The sequence below is a fragment of the Gymnodraco acuticeps genome, unplaced genomic scaffold (genome assembly GCF_902827175.1).
Source record: "Gymnodraco acuticeps unplaced genomic scaffold, fGymAcu1.1, whole genome shotgun sequence".
Classification (NCBI taxonomy): Eukaryota; Metazoa; Chordata; class Actinopteri; order Perciformes; family Bathydraconidae; genus Gymnodraco; species Gymnodraco acuticeps.
In genome coordinates, this window is record NW_022992250.1 from 108,368 (window position 1) to 115,021 (window position 6,654).

The 6,654-nt window shown below is 39.9% G+C and overlaps 1 long non-coding RNA gene across 1 annotated transcript; it reads right to left on the reverse strand.

The window, feature by feature from the left end:
* Nucleotides 1–299: 299 nt before the first annotated feature.
* On the reverse strand, nt 300–2,595 carry LOC117540061. The gene is made up of 3 exons (XR_004568110.1): nt 2,418–2,595; nt 1,209–1,244; nt 300–433 (listed from the first exon to the last, which is right to left on the reverse strand). It is a non-coding gene; the product is annotated as an uncharacterized LOC117540061 (long non-coding RNA).
* Between the last annotated feature and the right edge of the window lie 4,059 nt (nt 2,596–6,654).

Genomic DNA, 6,654 nt, shown 5'->3' on the forward strand with positions numbered 1-6,654 from the left:
GTTCCCTCGGAGACCAAGAGTGTTGCGCAGTTTTGCACACAGATCATCAACTGATGAGGGAACATCTTCTAGGGTGACACGCCTTATATCTTAAGGTGAGAGGATAACTCGGAGAAGCATCATTGAGGTGTCTGCATCAGCTGAAACACAGTGAACAATATAGAAAACACTTTATCATCAGGAAATAAACACTGGAAGTGAATTGAAAATAAGTTGCACGTAATAAAATGTACGGAAGACACTAAAAAAACACTTCCCTGTCCAACTTTACCTTAATCTAACATGAATGTCCTTGGAGTGACAAGCAGCTTTCCTTCCACAAGGTATGCAGCAAGAGGGGTGTAGTCATTCAGATTGTCAGGCTCGACAACCACAGTCACTGCAGGGTCTCTTCTGGCAAGCTGGAAACACCCGAGATGAATCACGAAGGCTGCTGTGAATAGTTCCATAATGAATGATATGCAGCAATCCACTACACAGATATCGAGTACTCTCCCAAAATCTGGCAGTCCACTTGTCTGTCCAACTGAGAGCACCATTCCTTTCGAATATTTTGTCCCATTTAAGTAAACAGTGGAGGTGAGAGAAACAGAGTTCAGATCTTGAAACTTACTCCTTAAGGCCTCTCTGATAGCAACATCTAAGATGTCCACAGATACGACTGATGATTTCCCAGTCTCAATGCTTGGTTTGAAAATTGTTGGCATCTCCAAATAATATGCCAACATCAGCTGATGTCTTGTGGCTAAAGTGTGCAGAATATTTTTGAAGTTGCCAGTATTGCGAACCACCTGTTTAAAGAAAGAATGTTTGGCCTCAAATCTTATTGTCCAGAACTCAATTGGTGGACCAAATGTCTTGATCAGTACAGGATAATGTTCAAGATAACGATGCTTGGGACGTAATCTTGTACCAGGAAATATTTCCAATAGCAAAGTCTGTGGTCAGAGATTTTTGCTTGTAGGTAGCACAGTTACCTACAAGCAGTAAAGGTTGATAGTATACTCGACTTGAATTTGACACACATTTGTTAGCTTCTTTAACATGTTCTTTCAAATGTTTTTTAAGTAAAGCTTGGGTTTGAAAGCTTTTCAAACAGTCTTCATAAATACAGACAAGGCCTGAACACTTTCGATGATGTCCATGACGCTGTTTATAATGCTGAATTATTCTTCCTTGCCAATTGGAGGAGAATGTACAAAACTTACATTTCCACTTCATGAACTGGACATGCTCGTTCACACCTGTAAAACAAAAATAAATGCACGTTATTTACCTTGATATTGACCTTCCACAAATATATTGGTATAAGCATTTATGTTTTCATATCAGCAGAGATGAAAAAAATGGCTAAAAAAAATTACAATAAAGACAATTATGCTTGGGGTGATTCAAATGTACGTTCCAGTGTTCAGGTTACATTTGTAAAAGCAGTTGCCCCCTATCTCTTCAAATCATACCACAGCAGTAGCGAGTTTCATGCAGCAGAGCGGTCAAAGATGTCACTGTTTGTTATGTTTTTAATATTACGTTATTATACAGGGCCGCCCCTCCCTACACGCAGATCACGCAGACTGTGAGGCAGGCTGAGGTGAGGCAAAATGTGGCTCATTTTGCGGAGGGAGCCTCATCTGAAGCGCAAACGCGGCGCACAGCGCGCCACAGTTTCGCCGCTGTGAGGCTCCACTAGTCCCCCAACACCCCCTGACTTCCCGCGTAGCTGCTGCTACCCCTCTCTCTATCCTACGCCCCACACACTACGTACATTACGCACCGCACTATTCCCGAAAAAGCTAAGCTACTCTCATGACATTTTGGTATGATACTTAAACTTATAAAGTAATAGTTTTAATATCAGACCCACGAAAACCCAACACAAATGTCGTCTCCGTGTCTCCTCTGCCCCCCCCACACATACACAAACGCAGAGCGGAGGAAAAAAAGGAGACAAGGTAGATCTCCCTCCAAAAATGTTAGTTACCTCCAGGGTCTGCAGCATGCACCACATGATTACACGTCTTTAAATGTATACAGTTCATAATAAATTGTATTTTTTACTGGTCAATATTAAACCCAAAGTGCACGCACAGCCATTAAAAGTGACACAGTATCGCTCCCTTATCCCTGACTGTGTAGCTAGCGGACAGCGAACATTGTATGGCAATTTAAGCTAGCAAACGTACCACTTAATTGTCAAAGCAAACCTAAATGTCGAAGTAAATTAAGAACTTTAGTAGCTCATAATTAAAAACAAATATTAACAGTTAAAAACAAACCCATTTGCTTACACTTTAATATGTTTAGCTTTCTATCAATATTAGTAAGCACAACGTCCACAGATAATTTCACTCTTTATTTTTTCAACCCGTAGTAGTAGCAGGCAAAGAATTAAAGGTTTTAAAATCATTAAAACTTACCTCAGTTACTGTCTTGCAGCAGAAATAAAATGCCCTCCGTAACCGTAACGGTCCTAGCCGGTGTTTCAGACTGTAAGTTAACGTATCACTCCGCCTCCGTTGGATCACCGCTGCAGGTTCACAGAGTTCCTCCGCCAGCGGCAGTAGTCCTCTCATTTAGATCAAAAATGTGTCTTTACTTTAGTCCGAATTAAAACATGACATCTTTAGGATATAGTTGATTACATCCATGCTTAAACATTGCATTCAGTTTAGGGAGGAGGTTTTTTTTTAAAAACTCAAATGTGGAAGCATACGTTTTTTTCCGTAGCTCTCAAACCTGCACTCCCGCCTTTTTCTTTTGTTTCTTTTTTCAACTGATAACTTGCTAAGGCAAGTTGAGTCAATGTGACAAAAATGTTTAAGTTGTCAAGACAGTGAATAAATGTAAGTTTAACCTTCTTAAACTAGAAAAGCTGAGTTCAAAATCAAAAACTTGTCAGAGCTCTTTGAATTAAAGAGACAATGTAACTTGACATAACTAAATGGGGCTGTGATGTTTTACAGTGTGTCCCCCGTTTTTCCATTTCTGGAAGTTGGCAACCCTAGTCTGCAGGCACCGTTTGAAATAATGAGACCGTTAACGTTAGCTTAGCTACCGCCAATTTACGTTACTCATGTAGATTGAATGATTTCGAAGCTCTCGCCTCCCGCCTGATATAATGCTGTTAACAGTTAAGTCTAACTCTTCGCACTACATTTGGTACTGTACATGTGCAATATACCAATTCCAGTTGTGGAGGAAGTTTCATATGATTTAAGTTAAGTAAAAATACCACCCTGTGACGTAAAAGGCCTGCACTTAAAACCTGACTTAAGTAAAAGTATGCGAGTATAATCAGCTAAATGTACTTTAAGTATCAGTAAAAGCACTGAAATTGCGCAGTGAAATTGTTCCTGTCAGTGTTTTACTATTTTTGGGATGCTTTTAGGTTTTATATTACTGCTGCATTAATGTGTATGTTGCATTTGACTTCTGTTCATGGTAATGGCCGAGCTGATCTGATTTGCTATCAAAGGTTTTTGTCAGTGTCTGACCCATCCATCAAAATATGATTTGTGTTTATTGTTATCTTACAGTCATCTCCAGCCTTCAGGAGTACTCTGGTCCAGTGGAGGCAACCCTACATCCTAGCAGTTGGTACCACAAGAAAGAGCTCCATGAGTACTACATTGTGTTGGATGAGCTCCTTCCCTGCAAGGCCAAGTCTTCCCTGTCAGTTTTGATGAACTTTTTAAAGCACATTATGTGTTTGGGATCTCCTATGACCAGGCCTTAAACGGCATGTACACATTTTTGCAGACCACCATCTACAACATTGATGTAAACTGGTTGCCATGTACACTTTTAGATGTTGATCATCCTGCTCGGTGATTGTTAGTCTTTCAAAACAATATTTTTTGTCAGTTTACTTTGCACATTAGCACTAGGGTATGGTATTCCACGTTGTCCATTTGTTGTAACAGTATTTTGGAATGATGACCTCTAAAGTGTTTCCCCAGCCTAAAGAGGCCTAATGAGCAAATGTACACACATTTTCACCTATGACCAATGTATTTTGTGGGTTGTTTGATGTTGCTACTGATTAGATGTTATATTTAAAACACATCAAAATCACATTTTTTTAAATAAACGCATGTTTTCAAGAATCTGATGTGTACTTTATTTCCTGAAGTGTTAATGATTCACCCCAACATTTTTTGTTTGTAGTACATCAGCTAAACAGCACTGAAACAGTGTGAAAAATGACCATGGAGTACATTTTCTCTCTCAAAGTGTTGAATAATCAGCTCTGCACAGTGACACTAAAAGACTGACTAAGAGTACATTTTAACTCTCTGAGGGTTCTAGGTTTACATTGCACGTGTTGGAAAGCACTCAAACAGTGTCAAAAAAGTTATAGTATATATTTTGACTCCCAAAGTGTTCGAATCTAACTCTTTATTTGGAGTTTATATTTTACTCTTTTGACAGTGTTCAGAGAACACCAAACTCTTGGACCTATATACACCCCGAAACTGGTGTTAAATGTACTCTTATAGAGCAGTGGTTCTCTAACTTTTTTCAATAATGTACCCCCTTCGGAATTTTTTTTCAGCCAAGTACTCCCTGATCAGCGCAAAAACTATTTGTTAGGGAAAAGATGCCTATATAAAGAGGTACAGTGCTGCTGCACCATCGGTGTCTGATTTATTAAAACAACAACTGTGCAAACTTCCCTGCTTTGGGACACCCCCCAGGCAGTCCAGAGATAGTTACCGGACGCACCCCTCACACTGTAACGTCATTAGTCACGCGCAGCGCGCGACCGGTTATAAACAGACTTTCAGCAAGTGAACGGGTCGTTGTGTGTTCCACGTTGTGCGTTTATGAAACTGTAAGTATTGTTACTGTGGCATAGGCACCTGTTTGTATCAATGTTTGCATTTAAATAACGGTTTACAGACAATAATCGGCGTAGTGTGTATATATTGTTTACAGTACTTGTTTGCCGTAAGTGTGACTGGCTGCCTGTTAAATGTTCAGTAATTTAGCTTTCTGTCCGCTGTGACTGTCGATATAATTATTTTTGGTATGTTCGATCGCCATATATTTCCAGTTTTGTGCTATTGCGGTGAGCTGTGTATAACTGTATGCCTCTGTCAGCCGCCATTACCGCATGTACAATGTTATCCCCCTGTAAGCCGCCATTATCACGTGTTAAAACACTTGCACTTGTTGCGGTCAAGTGAGCCCTCTTGCCGGCATTTCTGGTATTGCTTACCATGAATCTGACTGTTCCAGCATTTATGTACATGTATGTACTGTTCCTAGCAGGAAATCGTAATGTAACTATTCGGATTAATATTGTCATTCACTAATTTGATCTACTCTGTTTATTTATATTTCTTAGATAACCACAACATAACAAACGAACATCCTGTAACACCATAACTCCTGTGAACAATTAAAATGTGGATATCTACACCCCCTGGATTGCTGCAATCTTTCTGACAGAAGATTTAGGCCAGACTTGTATACACCAGCATTCTTTATTCATAATTTCACAACAACCTTGTAATTGAGAAACACTTAAATGCTACCTTTCAAATGTTTACAATCCATCACAACATTCATGGCAAACCAATTTTAATATCATGCAATGACACTAAGACGACATTAGTTGCATTGAACTGATCTTTTTAATAAGTTGTACAATGTAGTGAGAAACATGGGCTTGTGCTTCACTGAGGAGCTTTGTCATTCTGACAGGGAGGTTACTGCAGTTATTACACTTCGCGTTTTGAAACTATGTGTAACTCTGTCAATATAAAACCCACACTGCTCAAACTTCGTTACTTTTCCTAAAATGTGTATATTTATTTATTTTGGGGCGTGAGGAATGAAGAGAAAAAGATATGAGCATTTTATGAGCATGGGATTTTGACCCCTCATTAAAACATGTGCATAATGCTGCGCTATACTTTGCAGCCACAAGCCGTTGCCAAACAACGCTTATTGTTTAGGTCCTTTGATAAGCAGGCAGTCATATCATTAACTAGAACTTGCGAGATCTGATAGATTTGGACATAAATGCGAGTGGAGTATAACCGGAGGAGAGAGAGATCAGAGATCAGATCAGCTGCTGCTGACGGAGAACACGCAGCTCTTCCGGATCAAAGCTCCACCGCTGTGACGGACCGTTGAGTGGAGCAAAATACAGTTGGACCAGGGTTTCTCAAACTTTTTCATACCAAGGACCACTTAACCAATAAAAAAACACTCGTGGACCACCTAACTCCACAAATATAAAAAAACACATCGTTTTTCTAGAACAGATTACAAATCGCCTGAAAATGGTACAAACAAGTGGCAACATGTGTGATGAAGGTGTTGCGCTGGGCTATATCATGCAATTGAAAATGAAACTGAACCTTGCTCCATTGTGGAGATATTCCCGCGAGAGTGCGGAAAACTTAAATGTATTTATTTATTTCAAATGTGAAATTTTACCAATATACTCACGGACCACTAGGGGGCACTCACGGACCACCAGTGGTCCGCGGACCACACTTTGAGAAGCACTGAGTTAGACCTAACACACTTAGCTATTTCATCTACTCTGGAACTAGCTTAACTAGTTATAAGAAATATGTGTGTTCTTTACTGTCGGGTCACTTATTACAGGTTCAGCGAGCTGCACGAGACTGACGGGCT